The sequence below is a fragment of the Bos indicus genome, chromosome 7 (assembly GCF_029378745.1).
Source record: "Bos indicus isolate NIAB-ARS_2022 breed Sahiwal x Tharparkar chromosome 7, NIAB-ARS_B.indTharparkar_mat_pri_1.0, whole genome shotgun sequence".
Taxonomy (NCBI): domain Eukaryota; kingdom Metazoa; phylum Chordata; class Mammalia; order Artiodactyla; family Bovidae; genus Bos; species Bos indicus.
The window spans coordinates 2,608,001-2,620,243 of NC_091766.1; the positions used below are offsets into that span (position 1 = coordinate 2,608,001).

The window sequence follows — 12,243 nt, forward strand, 5'->3', positions numbered from 1 at the left end:
CATCCGTGTCTCTATTTCTGCTTTTCAGATGAGCTCATTGATAACCATTTTTTGAGATTCCACATATATGCATACAGTATTTGTTTTTCTGCCTTGCTTCACTCTGTATGACAGACTCTTAAGTCCATTGACATCCCTGAAAATGACAGTTTCTCTCCCTTTTATGGGACTTCCCTGGTGGCTCAGACGGTAAAGCGTCTGCCTACAATGCAGGACACCCGTGTTCGATCCCTGGGTTGGGAAGATGCTCTGGAGAAGGAAATGGCAACCCACTCCAGTACTCTTGCCTGGAAAATCCCATGGATGGAGGAACCTGGTAGGCTACAGTCCATGGGGTTGCAGAGTCGGACACGACTGAGTGACTTCGCTTTTTCACGTTTTTCCCTTTTATGGCTGAAGTATGGTCAAAGGAATATTTAAGACAAAAACAGCCCCCCTCGGTCTATATGGGTGGTCAGTCTCTGTCAGGCCCTTTTACTTCCTCTCCTGTACCTCTCAGCGGCATGTAATGTGTTCACAAAGCCAGATTAAAAGACAAAGGGTCCTTTTTCACTTGTTTCCTCCACAGTTACTCGCGTCTCACAGCACATCTTTGTGGTACCATCCCATTTCACGCCTGAGACAACAGGGTAAGAGAGCTAGGTCTTAAAACAGCTGGGATTTTAAATAACTACTAAGGCCTGAGATGGCTGGATGGCATAACCGACTCAATGGACATGAGTTTGAGTGAACTCCGGGAGATAGTGATGGACAGGGAGGCCTGGCGTGCTGCGATTCATGGAGTCGCAAAGAGTCGGACATGACTGAGCGACTGAACTGAACTGAACTGAAGGCCTGTGGAAAATTCTGAAAGAGATGGGAATACCAGACCACCTGACCTGCCTCTTGAGAAATCTGTATGCAGGTCAGGAAGCAACAGTTAGAACTGGACATGGAACAACAGACTGGCTCCAAATAGGAAAAGGAATATGTCAAAGCTGTATATTGTCCCCCTGCTTGAGTACATCATGAGAAACGCTGGGCTGGAAGAAGCACAAGCTGGAATCAAGATTGCCAGGAGAAATATCAATAACCTCAGATATGCAAATGACACCACCCTTATGGCAGAAAGTGAAGAACTAAAGAGCCTCTTGATGAAAGAGGAGAGTGAAAAAGTTGGCTTAAAGCTCAACATTCAGAAAACTAAGATTATGGCATATGGTCCCATCACTTCATGGCAAATAGATGGGGAAACAATGGAAACTGTCAGATTTTATTTTTCTGGGCTCCAAAATCACTGCAGATGGTGATTGCAGCCATGAAATTAAAAGACGCTTACTCCTTGGAAGGAAAGTTATGACCAACCTAGATAGCATATTAAAAAGCAGAGACATTACTTTGCCAACAAAGGTCCATCTTGTCAAGGCTATGGTTTTTCCAGTGGTCATTTATGGATGTGAGAGTTGGACCATAAAGAAAGCTGAATGCAGAAGAATTGATGCTTTTGAAGTGTGGTGTTTGAGAAGACTTGAGAGTCCCTTGGACTGCAAGAAGATCCAACCAGTCCATCCTAAAGGAAATCAGTCCTGGGTGTTCATTGGAAGGACTGATGTTGAAGCTGAAACTCCAATACTTTGGCCACCTGATGCGAAGAGCTGACTCATTTGAAAAGACCCTGATGCTGGGAGGGATTGAGGGCAGGAGGAGAAGGGGATGACAGAGGATGAGATGGTTGGATGGCATCACCAACTCAATGGATATGGTTTGGGTGAACTCTGGAGTTGGTGATGGACAAGGAGGCCTGGCGAGTTGTGGTTCATGGGGTTACAAAGAGTCAGACATGACTGAGTGACTGAACTGAACTAAGGCCTAATTGTTATACCCTCAGCTTCACTCATAAATGTGTATGCATGCATGCTAAGTTGCTTCAATTGTGTCTAACTCTGTGTGACCCTATGGACTGTCGGCTGCCAGGCTCCTCTGTCCATGGGATTCTCCAGGCAAGAATACTGGAGTGGGTTGCTATTCCCTTCATCAGGAGATCTTCCCAACCAGGGAACGAATTGGCCTTTCTTACATCTCCTGCATTGGTAGGCAGGTTTTTACCACTAGTTCTACCTGGGAAGAAGAAGTGAAGTCGCTCAGTTGTGTCTGACTCTTTGCGACCCCATGGACTGTAGCCTACTATGCTTCTCGGTCCATGGGATTTTCCAGGCAAGAGTACTGGAGTGGGTTGCCATTTCCTTCTTCAGAGGATCTTCCTGACCCAGGGATCGAACCCAGGTCTCCCGCCACCCGGGAAGTCCTCTACCGGGGAAGTCCCTTGTAAATGTGCAATTCAGTGACTTTCATTAACTTGCCGTGGAGCAGTGCACATTGTGTGACTCTTGGCTCATGTTGGAATGGTTCCTGGAACGGATCCTGGCCTGCGACCTGCAGGGCGAGGCCTCCCACCCCGCACTCATGTCTTTGGCCGCACTTGCTCCGGCCCGCCTACAGAAGCGGTGCCCCCAGTATACACACGTCCTGAGGACTACTGCCCAGCCAGCTGTTCGAGAGTGCTGCAGGTAGTATCCACACCACCTGCACCCAGGCGCCTGGAGCTTCGAGGGTCTAGGACTGACCAGTCCGATCTGCACAGCATGCTCCTGCTGGATTCCTGACGCCCGGTACCTCTCGCACATATCCTCAATCCCTGGAGTCCCCAAGCTCCTCCTTTTCTCAGTGGAGCCTCAGGCACCGCTTGCCCACTCCGTGTGCCTTCCTGTTGGAGACCCCCAGCCCCCGTTCCTGTCGTGCTTAGCGCTCCTCCGCATCTATCCCAGGCCCCACCATGCTCTCCTGTTTGTGCCCCACACCTCCTTCCAGTGCCCTGAGCCCTCCGCCTCTCCCTGCCTCACAGCCTCTGTGCGGCCCTGTCTGCCCCCACCCCAGACCCGCATGCCACACCCCCAAACCCCCACATCTCCCACCTCCCATGTCTCAGCTCACCCCTCCTGTGAGTCCATCTGACCTCCTGCCCATGACCCTCTGTCCCATCCCTTCCCGGGTTACCTGCTCTAGACCCTGCCAAGTCCAAACTTCCTGTCAGATTTCCCTCCCTGTTGGCTCAGACGGTAAAGCATCTGTCTACAATGTGGGAGACCTGAGTTCCATCCCTGGGTCAGGAAGATTCCTTGGAGAAGGAAATGGCAACCCACTCCGGTACTCTTGCCTAGAAAATCCCATGGACAGAGTGGCCTGCGTCCATGGGGTCGCAGAGTTGGACACCATTGAGCAACTTAACTTTCACTTTACTGTGGTATAATTTTCACACCATAAAATTCAGCTGCTTCAAACGTGCAATTCAGTAATTTCTAATAAATCCATCACCAAAATCCACTATTAGAGCATTTTTATCACCTCAAAGAGACGCCTCCTACCTATTTCTAGTCTGTGTATAACATAACTGACTTTCAAATGTCAAACCAACCTTACATTCCTGGGATAAATCCCATCTGATTCTTTTCAATATGTTACTGAATTCCATTTGCTAATGTTTTATTCTGGATTTTTACATTCATACTTAAGACAAATAGGGGCCTGTAGTTTTCTTGTGGTGTCTTTTCCCCTACATTGTTTTCTGAAAGAGTTTGTGAATGATTGCTGTTGTTTCTTTGTTCAGTGTTTTGTGGATTCTTCAATGAAGCCATCCGGAGAAGGCAATGGCACCCCACTGCAGTACTCTTGCCTGGAAAATCCCATGGACAGAGGAGCCTGGTGGGCTGCAGGCCATGGGGTCGCAAAGAGTCGGACACGACTGAGCGACTTCACTTTCACTTTTCACTTTTCACTTTCATGCACTGGAGAAGGAAATGGCAACCCACTCCAGTGTTCTTGTCTGGAGAATCCCAGGGATGGCGGAGCCTGGTGGGCTGCCGTCTATGGGGTCGCACAGAGTCGGACACGACTGAAGCGACTTAGCAGCAGCAGCAGCAGCAATGAAGCCATCAGATTCTAGGCTTCTCTTTGTGGGAAAATTTTAAACTACTATTTTATTTGTTAGGGCCCGCTCAGATTTTTCATACCTTAAATGATTTTTGTCTTTCTAGGAATTTGCCTGTTTCATCTAAGTTGTCTAATTTCCTGACATAAAGGTGTTCAGAGAATTCCCTTATTATCACTTTAATTATTTTTAAAAAGTTGGTAATAATGTTTTCCCTTTCATTTTGGCAATTTGTGCCTTTTTTCCTCAGTAAAAACATTTTGTTTTAAATCTGTTTTTATTTTTTCAAAGAACAACTTTGGATTTTATTTGATAGTCTCTATTTTTTCTTTCTTTTTATTTCAATGATTTCCATCATCATCTTTGTTATTTCCTTCTTTTTGCTTGCTTTGGGTTCATGTTATTCTTCTTTTTCTATTTTTCTTGAAGTTGAAGGTTCAGTTCAGTTCAGTTCAATCACTGAGTCATGGCCTACTCATTGCAACCCCGCGGACTGCAGCATGCCAGGCTTCTCTTTCCATCACCAACTCCCAGAGCTTGCTCAAACCCATGTTCATTGAGTCAGTGATGCCATCCAGCCATCTCATCCTCTGTCATCCCCTTCTCCTCCTGTCTTCAATCTTTCCCAGCATCAGGGTCTTTTCCAACGAGTCAGCTCTTTGCATCAGGTGGCCAAAGTATTGGAGTTTCAGCTTCAGCATCAGTCCTTCCAATGAATATTCAGGACTGATTTCCTTTAGGATTGACTGGTTTGGTCTCCTTACAGTCCAAGGGACTCTCAAGAGTCTTCTCCAACACCACAGTTCAAAAGCATCAATTCTTCGGTGCTCAGCTTTCTTTATGGTCCAACTCTCACATCCATACATGACCACTGGAAAAACCATAGCTTTGTCAGCAAAGTGATGTCTTGCTTTTTAATATGCTGTCTGTGTTGGTCATAACTTTTCTTCCAAGGAGCAAATGTCTTTTAATTTCATGGCTGCAGTCACCATCTGCAGTGATTTTGGAGCCCCCAAAAATAAAGTCACTGTTTCCATTGTTTCCCCATCTGTTTGCCATGAAGTGATGGGACCAGATGCCATGATCTTAGTTTTCTGAATGTTGAGTTTTAAACCAACTTTTTCACTCTCCTCTTTCACTTTCACCAAGAGGCTCTTTAGTTCTTCTTCTCTTTCTGCCATAAGGGTGGTGTCATCTGCATATCTGAGGTTATTGGTATTTCTCCCAGCAATCTTGTTTCCAGGTTGTGTTTCATCCAGCCTGGCGCTTGGCCTGATTTTCTCTGCATTTAAGTTAAATATGCAGGGTGACAATATACAGCCTTGACGTACTTCTTTTCCTATTTGGAACCAGTCTGTTGTTCCATGTCCAGTTCTAACTGTTGCTTCCTGAGCTGCATACAGATTTCTCAAGAGGCAAGTCAGGTGATCCGGTATTCCCATCTCTTTCAGAATTTTCCAGTTTGTTGTGATCCACACCGTCAAAGGCTTTAGTGTAGTCAATAAAGCAGAAGTAGATATTTTTCTGAAGGAGAGACAGACAGAAATAGATACAGAGATAGACAAAGAGACAGAGATAGAGAAAGAGAGGGAGAGAGAAACAGTGAGAAACACACATACAGAGAGAGAAAGAGACAGATGGACAGACACAGGAAGACAGTGGCAGTCCTGGAGATCACAGGGGTGCCTGGGAGGTCATGGAATGACTTGGGCAGACAGAGGACGATATGGAAGGACACCAGATGGTACCCCATGTGCATTGATGGGGCTGCTGTTGGACAATTGTGACATCAATCATTAAAAAATCCCATTAGGGAAAACCCAGAGAGAGATCTTAACAGCCCCCATGCTGAGACAAACGTCCCCAAACAGACCATGTCTCTCCCATCTGGAGCTCTGCCCCACCGTCCCTCTTGATGTTCTTCTTATGAAATTCAGTTTTGGCTGCTCATTGTTCAAGAATCCAGCACTGAGAAACAAGTGTTGGGTAAAAAGAAATGTAGCTTTATTGCTGGCAATCTTGGGGTGAAGGTGGACTTATGTCGCAAAAAATCAACTCTCCATTGTCAATCAGGGGGCAAGAGCTTTCAAGGAGAAATTTCAGGAGTTTACATGTAAAGGGGGTAGAGACCAGTACACTCAGCTGAAACAATTATCTTGAAGTTGGTCATGCAGTGGTCTGGTCGGTGTCACCTTGATTATTTTAAGGATAGTAAATCTTCAGCTCCAAAGTTGGTTTGTTCCCATTTCCTTGAGGCCAGTTCTTGGAATTGTGCAAGATGAGAGAGGCTTATGTCTTGGCTATAATCTGGTCATCATGTAATTAACTTCTTTGCCTGGTAAAGGTTATGTTATCAGCAAAACAATTCAAAGAATATGACTCAGAATATTATCTATAGCCCTTGAGGAGGAGCTGAGGGTCCTTGACTTTATTTTATGGCCAAACTATTATTATTTTGTCTTGCTTGACTATTTTTCTTTGTTTCTGCATTTTCTCACTTCTCTGATAAAATTTATTCTTTGGACCTCAGGAAGGCCTAGGCAGCTAAAGGTTTTCTACAAACAGGAGACAGGCAGGGGACATGAGTGGGGGTGGGGTCTCTCCCGGAAAGGCCCCGTAGGGTCCTGCTCAGTTACACTCTCAGGCCCCGAGTGTGTGACCTGGGTGGAACGTCTGTCTACACCTGGGCTTCCTAAGAGAGGCAGTGAGGGCATCTGGGGACCAGCTGAGTGTCCACCTGTTCTGGAATCCTCATTTCATCCTGGCCCAGCACGAGGGCCAGAGCCCACGCTCATCCACTCTAAAGCCCCATATGCTCTCATTTGCCTGGGTCTCCACTGGGATTTCCCAGTAATTCAGATTTCCTGAGTGCCAATCCCCATCAACTTGATAAGATCTATGTTCCACTATTCAGACCTCAGATTTCTCCCCAGAAGTCTTCCTTTCCTCCTTCTGGAGTGGAACCGTACTCCTGTTAGATTTCTAGCAGTGGCTATTTGTCTGTTTTCTCTTAACATTCTCAATGCTGCTTCCCACATTCTCCCCCGCCTCCTCCACCCAAAATCCTTTTCCCTGGGGTTCAGGCTGTGGGGATGGAGCTCACCCATGTTGCATCTCTATTATGACCAAACAACTCCCTGGCTGGCCAATTAGCCTATTCTAACACTCATCATTAAAACAATTCACATGAAAAAAAAACATATTTCTAGACTTACAAAGAAGTTTCAAAATAGCACCAAGAATATGCCTAGGGCAACACGTTGCATAAACACAGTAAAAGGCTTAAACCAGAAAATTAACATTCATACAAAACTATTCAATAACTATATCACAATCCCCAGATCCTACTCAGACTTTACCAACTGTTCCACTTTTGGCCTTTTCTGATTATTTTGCTAAGTTTTAAATTATAGAAAGCATTCTGTTGTTCATTTCTTGGACAACATTGGATGGACAATGGATTGCACTCGATTTTAGCAATTATGAACAATGCTGTTAAGAATATTCTTGTCCTGAACTTTCTTTGGGCATATATTCTCTAGAGTATGCCTAGAAATGAAATTCATGGGTCATGGGGGTAACTGAACATTTAACTTTACAATGAACTGTCATGCAGTCCTCAAAGTGATTTGCCATTTTGTATACTTATCTTTGAGAATGTCAATATCCCTGAGGAAAAATCCCCTGAATCATGTCACCAGTTCCTGAGAGCCTCATCACCAGCTCTAATGCATTTTACATCCATCCATTCATCCCTCCACCATCCTTATTTTTCTTCTTTTCTTGGCCAGGGCAAGTCCTTCACTTGTGGATCACTGTAACCCTTCTCTGGCAACCAGCCTCAGTGATGGCCCTTAGGAGCAAATCAAACGCTGAAAAGCCTCAGGGAATCTAAAAGGAGGCTGTGCAGTCCTGCTGGGCTTTTATCCCAGTTCAATTCAGTCACTCAGTCATGTCCAACTCTTTGTGACCCAATGGACTGCAGCTTGCCAGCCTTCCCTGTCCATCACCAACTCACAGAGCTTACTCAAATTCATGTCCATCAAGTCAGTGATGCCATCCAACCATCTCATCCTCTGTTGTCCCATTCTCCTCCCGCCTTCGATCTTTCCCAGCATCAGGGTCTTTTCTAGTGAATCAGTTCTTTGCATCAGGTGGCCAAAGTATTGGAGTTTCAGCTTCCGTCCTTCCAATGAATATTCAGGACTGATTTCCTTTAGGATGGACTGGTTGGATCTCCTTCCAGTCCAAGGGACTTTCACGAATCTTCTCCAACACCACAGTTCAAAAGCATCAATTTTTCGGTGCTCAGCTTTCTTTATAGTCCAACTCTCACATCCATACATGACTACTGGAAAAACCATAGCTTTGACTAAACAGATCTTTGTTGGCAAAGTAATGCCTCTGCTTTTTAACCTCTGTCTAGGTTGGTCATAGCTTTCCTTCCAAGGAGCAAGCATCTTTTAATTTCATGGCTGCAGTCACCATCTGCAGTGATTTTGGAGCCCAAGAAAATAAGTCTCTGCTGTTTCCACTGTTTCCCCATCTGTTTGCCATGAAGTGATGGGACTGGATGCCATGATCTTAGTTTTCTGAATGTTGAGTTTTAAACCAGCTTTTTTACTCTCCTCTTTCACTTTCATCAAGAGGCTTTTAGTTCTTCTTCACTTTCTGCCATAAGGATGGTGTCATCTGCATATCTGAGGTTATTGATATTTCTCCCGTCAATCTTGATTCCAGCTTGTACTTCATCCAGTGTGGCATTTCTTGTGATGTACTCTGCATATAAGTTAAATAAGCAGGGTGACAATATATAGTCTTGACGTACTCCTTTTCCTATTTGGCACCAGTCTGTTGTTCTATGTCCAGTTCTAACTGTTGCTTCTTGAGCTGCATACAAATTTCTCAGGAGGCAGGTAAGGTGATCTGGTATTCCCATCTCTTTAAGAATTTTCCACAGTTTGTTGTGATCAACACAAAGACTTTGGGTAGCCAATAAAGCTGAAGTAGATGTTTTTCTGGAACTCTCTTGCTTTTTCGATGATCCAATGGATGTTGGCAATTTGATCTCTGGTTTCTCTGTCTTTTCTAAAACCAGCTTGACTATCTGGAAATTCACAGTTCACGTACTGTTGAAGCCTGACTTGGAGAATTTTGAGCATTACTTTGCTAACATGTGAGATGAGTACAATTAGGTCGTAGTTTGAACATTCTTTGGCATTGCCTTTCTTTGGGATTGGAATGAAAACTGACCTTTTCCAGTCCTGTGGCCACTGCTGAGTTTTCCAAATTTGCTGGCATATTCAGTCCAGCACTTTCACAGCATCCTCTTTTAGGATTTGAAATAGCTCAACTGGAATTCCATCAGTTCCCCTAGCTTTGTTTGTAGTGATGGTTCCTAAGGCCCACTTGAATTCACATTCCAGGATGTCTGGCTCTAGGTCAGTGATCACACCATCGTGATTATTTGGGTCGTGAAGATCTTTTTTGTACAGTTCTTCTGTGTATTCTTGCCACCTCTTCTTGATATCTTCTGCTTCTGTTAGGTCCATACCATTTCTGTCCTTTATCGAGCCCATCTTTGCATGAAATGTTCCCTTGGTATCTCTAATTTTCTTAAAGAGATCTCTAGTCTTTCCCATTCTGTTGTTTTCCTCTATTTCTTTGTATTGGATAAATAAACTGTGCTACTAGGTGAATTCTACCAAAAATTTAGAGAACAGCTAACACCTGTCCTACTCAAACTCTTTCAGAAAATTGCAGAGGAAGGTAAACTGCCAAACTCATTCTATGAGGCCACCATCACCCTAATACCAAAACATGACAAAGATGCCACAAAAAAAGAAAACTACAGGCCAGTATCACTGATGAAGACAGATGCAAAAATCCGTAACAAAATTCTAGCAAACAATCCAACAACATATTAAAAAGATCATACATCATAACCAAGTGGGCTTTATCCCAGGGAATGCAAGGATTCTTCAATATATGCAAGTCAATCAATGTGATACATCACATTAACAAGTTGAAAGATAAAAACATATGATTGGGATACGTCTTGCATTCCCGGGGACAGTCGTCCATGATACAGCAGTGCGGCCATGGCAGAACCACAGCCCAAGTCCGGCGGCCTCACCAACAAGGCTGCCCTCAGCTGTTGCTCCGACCCGGACCCCAGCACCAAGGATTTTCTCTTGCAGCAGACCATGTTGCGAATTAAGGATCCTAAGAAGTCACTGGATTTTTATACGAGAATTCTTGGAATGACACTACTCCAGAAACTTGATTTCCCCACTATGAAATTTTCACTGTATTTCTTGGCTTATGAGGATAAAAATGACATCCCAAAAGATAAAGATGAAAAAGTAGCATGGGTATTCTCCAGAAAAGCTACACTTGAACTGACACACAATTGGGGCACGGAAGATGATGAGACCCAGAGTTACCACAGTGGCAATTCAGACCCTCGAGGATTTGGTCACATTGGAATTGCTGTTCCCGATGTTCATGGTGCTTGTAAAAGATTTGAAGAACTGGGAGTCAAATTTGTGAAGAAACCTGATGATGGTAAAATGAAAGGCCTGGCATTTATTCAAGATCCTGATGTTTACTGGATTGAAATTTTGAATCCCAACACAATGATAACTATTATTTAGTTCTGTGAGAATGCTGATTTGAAATTTCAGTGGAGACATTGTAGAAGCTAAAACAGGAAATCATGTGATTCAAGATATTCAGATAACAGAAGCATCCAGGACTGATGGATCCTTGTCCCAACTCAGATTATTCTTAAATCTCTCTCCCTTTACTCTTTCAGCTGTTTCCCCCTAACTGTTCAGTCATCCTAGTTTTAATGTAGTGCCTTGTCTTATGTCCTTGAATATAGTTGTATAACTTTACTTTTTTAGGCAATAATTAGAATAGTTCCCTTCAGAGGCTGCATTTGCCTTCCATCTCCTGAAGAGATACAAGTCTACAAGTCTGCCTTTGAACCATCATTTAAAATATAAAAAAACACTGAACATGTTTTTGTTATGGTTACCTTCTGGGGTTTCAGTTCCTCAGAAGTAACTTTTCACAATGAGAAGTTAAAAACCCTGAACAAAAATGAAGCTTCACGTATATTTCAAATAGTATAAAGTTTATTTTACAAAAGAGAAGTGACTCTCGGGAGAAATTTAGAATCATGCTGACACGGATGCAGACAGAAATACTAATTTCTTCTTTACAGAGTACTCTGAAAGTTCAAGGACTAGCCTCTTTGGGGATGGGGAGGAGGATAGAAATACTATATACTGGTTATGCAGACACAAACTAGACTGTCACATACTTTATCTCACTTAATCCCCCACAGTGTCCTGTGAGATAGAAAGCAGGCTAACATGCAAAATCAATGAATCCAAGGCAATATAAGTAGGCTCAAGTACTCAAGATCTCATCGTCGTCATCACTTTTAGTATTTAGCTGTACCTCACAACATCTCCCTCATTAGTCTTCTTTGTAAAAGCCTTCAGTGAGTTTGAGCATTGCCCTCTCAGCTTTGGAGGCTTGAGTACCATGGTGAGGAAGAAGCAGTGGAGGAAGTCAGGAGCACACGGCTGCTCTGGGAATGCCCGGCCATCCCTGTGCAGGTGGTGCTTGTGTTACTTGTGAAGAGCTCCTACCCCAAGGTCTTCCGCATGGCAGCAATCATGTAGGATACGTTACGTTCAGTGCTAACATAACTTAGTTATCAAAAGTCAGCTCAGTGGTCTTCCTTGCCATGACTGATATTTGATGGGTTTTTAAAACCAAACTGATGTTGAATATTTCTTACGGCACAGATGATAAGAACATCCAGTTTATGGCTTAACTCCATTTAGATTTTTTTTTTTTGCGTGTGGACACTATTGGAAGACCTTTGGATAGGCCATGCCAACTGTGCTTATGCTGTTAGAAGCATTTTATATTTCCTTTTTGGATGGAATGGGTTTATGTGAGCTATTTGAATAAGTGGCAATACTCAGACTGAAATAAAATAAAATTTTAGATTAAAACAAACAAACAAACAAACAAAAACATATGATTATCTCAATAGATGCAGAGAAAGCCTTTGACAAAATTCAACATCCATTTATGACAAAAACCCTCCAGAAAGCAGGCATAGAAAGAACATACCTCAACATAATAAAATCCGTATATGATAAACCCACAGCAAATATTACCCTCAATGGTGAAAAATTGAAAGCATTTCCCCTAAAGTCAACAATAAGACAAAGGTGCCCACTCTTACCACTACT

The 12,243-nt window shown here is 43.6% G+C and overlaps 1 pseudogene; it reads left to right on the forward strand.

The window, feature by feature from the left end:
* Positions 1-9,994: 9,994 nt before the first annotated feature.
* LOC109561355 (lactoylglutathione lyase pseudogene) lies at positions 9,995-12,016 on the forward strand (annotated as a pseudogene).
* The last annotated feature ends 227 nt before the right edge of the window (positions 12,017-12,243 follow it).